The sequence below is a fragment of the Brassica oleracea genome, chromosome C1 (assembly GCF_000695525.1).
Source record: "Brassica oleracea var. oleracea cultivar TO1000 chromosome C1, BOL, whole genome shotgun sequence".
NCBI lineage: Eukaryota > Viridiplantae > Streptophyta > Magnoliopsida > Brassicales > Brassicaceae > Brassica > Brassica oleracea.
Window position 1 is genome coordinate 2,502,259 of NC_027748.1, and position 4,303 is coordinate 2,506,561.

At 32.6% G+C, this 4,303-nt stretch overlaps 1 long non-coding RNA gene across 1 annotated transcript; it reads right to left on the bottom strand.

The window, feature by feature from the left end:
• Positions 1–1,451: 1,451 nt before the first annotated feature.
• Positions 1,452–2,126, bottom strand: LOC106302558. The gene is made up of 2 exons (XR_001262450.1): positions 1,983–2,126; positions 1,452–1,842 (listed from the first exon to the last, which is right to left on the bottom strand). It is a non-coding gene; the product is annotated as an uncharacterized LOC106302558 (long non-coding RNA).
• Positions 2,127–4,303: the final 2,177 nt, after the last annotated feature.

The following is a 4,303-nucleotide window of genomic DNA, read 5'->3' on the forward strand; positions in this document are numbered from 1 at the left end:
TAAAAATATAAAAACTAAAGTTAAGTATTTTCTAAATGTTTTTAAACATAAAATATATACATATTCAAACTATTATTTTATTTTTTTAAAAACATTTACAAAATATTAAACTTTAGTTTCTATATTTTTATTTACATAGCTGATATATTATTATATAATAAAATTAATTCATTTATTAACCTGCGGTTAATCCGCGGTCGACCCAGTGACCCAGCAACCCAGTAAGTCGTCTGGTTCAGTGTCCGGGTCGGGTTTAAAAACATTGCATATATGTTATGTTCCTAATTTAATAGAATAGATACTGAATTGAATTTCAAAAAAGTTACTTTATAATAATGAACCAAAAATAAATATTATTTAAGATGTCATGTTCTCACCCGTATTAAAAAAAAGGGCAGAGCGAGTGAAAAAAAAAGCAGAGTCGTCGTCTTTTCACCTTCTCCGGCCGCGGCATCTCGCCGTTGGTTCCGTGAGAAGGTGGTTGCATGTTTCTTCTAGTTTTATGCTCTTTTTAGTTTTAGATGGTCTCAAATCTGAATAGAAGCTTCATGTCTCCGGATTGAAGTGAAGAGATTCAGATCTGGACGCAACAGACATCGATTTTGTCAGAGCTATGGCCTGTGGTGGTTGGCTAATGGTTACCGGCTGTATGGAGAAGAATCGTGTTAAGTAAGGCTTGGGTGGCCTTGCTGTGGTGTGGAGGCGCGTAGAAGGCGCGTGCTGAGCCCTTTCAAAGTCCAGTGGCGAGTTTAAGTTGGAATTGGAGGAGGTCAGTGGAGTACAGGCGCAGAGGAGGAGGAGGCGCAGTCTACAGCAACGGTTATCTATTAGCTAACAGTCCGGTTTGTTTCTTGTATGAATGGGTTTGAGTCTCGTCTAGATGTTTGTAGTCATCTGCCTTTATGGTCTGTGTCTTCTAGTTTATGTGTTGTTTTCTATATTTTCATCTTTGGCTCCAGATAGTATTGTTTACTATGCTGGTTACTAGCTCCGGAAGAATCTTTGTTTTGCTGGTTTGATGTATCCTTTGTCCAAGTTTCAATATTAATCCAACACATGATAAAAAGTGTTGATAACACATGGCTATATAAGGATCCACCATCACATTCTGATTCGTCATCAACCATCGTCTATGTTTCTGTTCTTCAACTATATGCTTCGTTAATCCTTAAATCAATAAATCGAACTTTGTTGTGAAAGAAATACGTAACTGTTGCTTGTTGTTACAAAAAGAAAAAGAGATACGTAACTGTTGCTTTCAAGAAAGAAAAACAAAATTGTTTTTATTAGACAAATAGAACGTGGTTAGTGCTTTAATAAAATTAGATACATTTATATAAAGATAATAATAAGTGGTTGAAATAATTGTTGGACCCTATTTTTATCAATGGATCACACTGCTATTTTAATAGAATAGATAGATCTGGATTTCTACGGAGCTGCAAAATAGATTGATTGAGAAACTCATACTAGTTATAAAATATCAACTCATAACTCTTTATTACATAAGAAAAGACTTGACTAACAAAAATTATTTGTGCGTCATGTCCCACACTACAAATTCTCACAACTTCACTTTTGTTATTAGTAAGGACTAATGAGATCTTATTTAACGAGGCTGGATCGGTGAAGGTGGAGGGTGGTCTCTACATAGTGACTGACATAGGCAGTAACGCTTGATCTTACGTAACATGTAGATGTTGTCACAAGTGCAATTAAAATAATTAATCTTAGAATTAGGATTTGTCGACATATACTTTGCACACGCTTTCGGTCCACCAACTTTGCAGTTTCCTTCGATATCTTCGAATCTTGTACAAAATTTATCTGGTTCAACCTCCTCTAATAATTTTATATCAACCACACACACACACAAAAAAAGAATGTTAACTGGTGGTCAAAAATATCTAGATAAAAAATTGCAGTGCAACACTTGCGACTTGTGGCAAAAACATTATCGAAAGAAAATAAATATAGTATACCTTTATGTCTTTTACCATCACTAATTACGAGAAAGATGAGAAAACAAAAAAATATACACCAAGTAGCAGATCTCATGGTTAAGGATGGAAATGGTGATAAACAATCTTTTACTTGCAGAACACAATAACTTGTGTCTCTCTTGTGACAAGTATTTGTTTTCTACGCAAGCACGCTCGTGAGAAATATACTTAAAACACAGTTAAAAATAGATAATACTATCTTTAGTATATACTTATTTTGAAATAGAATTGTGTAGAATGAGTCGTTTATGAAGATTCTACAAAAATGTGAGATAAATTTAAAATAAAATGTAAAGAATGGAATTGAATGGAATGAAATATATAGAAAGTAATGGAACGTAGTTGAAAAATATTCAGAGACAAAAAATCTCTTGAATGTAACGAATGAAAGGAATGAAAAATAAAGGGAAAATCTCACGGAAAACTTTCAAAGTGGCAAGCACTTCCACTTTAAACCTCCAAGTATTATGATTCCATAATAAACCTTAAAATTAAATACATTCTTAACATAAACCTTTAAAGTGGCTCACGTGTTTTATATGACTTTAGGATAGACATAATTATAAACTACTCCGTTAGCGTCCTAACTAACACCGTCTCCTTTTGATAAAACATGTGCTTTGTTACAATTATTTATTATTTTAACAAATCATATTTTTATTTTATTCACGACAGTAATTTGTAGGGTTTAGCCGTCGTAAAGTGTTCGTGAAAAAAATTTAATAGAAACCCTAATGAGAAAACAAAAAAAAAGTGAGGAAGAGATCGTCGTATGTTATAGACTACATGAAGTAAGATGGTTCAAATATATAATCTTCTTATTCAAGATTTACGAGTCTTATCATGTGTGGTGTCTTCTTCAAAAAAAAAATTTTTGTTTAGTTGCTGAGATTCCCAAAAGCTTTACGTTGACAATTTTAATTATGTTTCTGTAAAAAAAAGTTCAATTATGTATGTAACGTGTATGCTAATTCTGGGTTTGATATGTTCTATTTTAATGAATGGTGTATACTGATCCGCTTACAAGTAACTGTCCTGGCATAAACGCCTCAAAACTAAGAACTGATACTCTCTCCTCGTCCGCAGAAGGAAAACAGCTTCTATAATTTTTTAAGACTGAGACTTCTTAACGCAGATTCCTCTGTTTCACAGATGCATCAACAACATCTTCGCCACCCTCATCATTGACATTAGATTGATCCTTTTTTTTTTTTTTTTTGATAACGGGATTAGATTGATCCTTTTGTTGAGCCCAACGCCTCTCGTCTCTTCATCATATGGTTTTCTCTTTAATTTCCTTCACCATGTGCTCTGGCAAGAAACGATGATGAAATTGCAGCACCGTAGGCGAAGAGGATGATCAGATACAGTAAAGACCTCGAGAAGCCATCTTCTTCTTCGTCGTCCTATGATTTTTTCTTTAAGGTATTTTATTATTTTCTTTCAGAATATATGATGGTTTTATTAAAAAAAATATAAGATATATTGCAATAAGGCAATGTTTTATCAAAAGGAGGTGGTGTTAGTTTCGATGTTAACGGAGTTTATAATTCTGTCCATCCTAAAATTATATAAAACACCTGAGCCACTTTGAAGGTTTATGTTAAGAATGTATTTAATTTCAAGGTTTATTATGAGATCATAATACTTAGAGGTTTAAAGTGGAAGTACTCGCCGCTTTGAAGGTTTTTTATGGGATTTCCCCGAAAAATAAATAAAATTTTTATATTAATTAAAGGTTTTTATTTAATTTAAACTAAATCTATTTTTATTCCACTACATTTCTGCAAATAACTACCATTCACGTTACGTAGACACTTATATTTCCATTCCTTTTATTTTTGTAATTGCTACTATTTCGTTTATTTGTATTCCATTTGTTTTAATTCATCCTATTCCTCATATTCCTCATATTCATCCATTTGTGTAATTCAACGTGTTGGGATAAACTAATTCCACGGGATCAAACTTTATATTAGGTAATTTCTTTTTGAAAAATTCATTTGTTTATTTTCCATATTTTTTTTGTGTATGTAGTATGTACCATTGTCAATATGTTTTAAAGAAAAATGATTGAACATCGTTTATATCCCTTTGTCAATAAAAGATGATAAAAAAAAAAAAAGAATGATGAGGTAAGGTTACACATTGTTCACGAAATATATAATCAAGACTACAACATATTTATAGTTCACGGTGGAAGCTAGAAAACACAAGCAGTGTTCTTTGGACAATGTGTAACCTTACCTCATCATTCTTTGAGCCTTTTGGGTGCAATGGCAGGAGCCTGAGTAGATGCT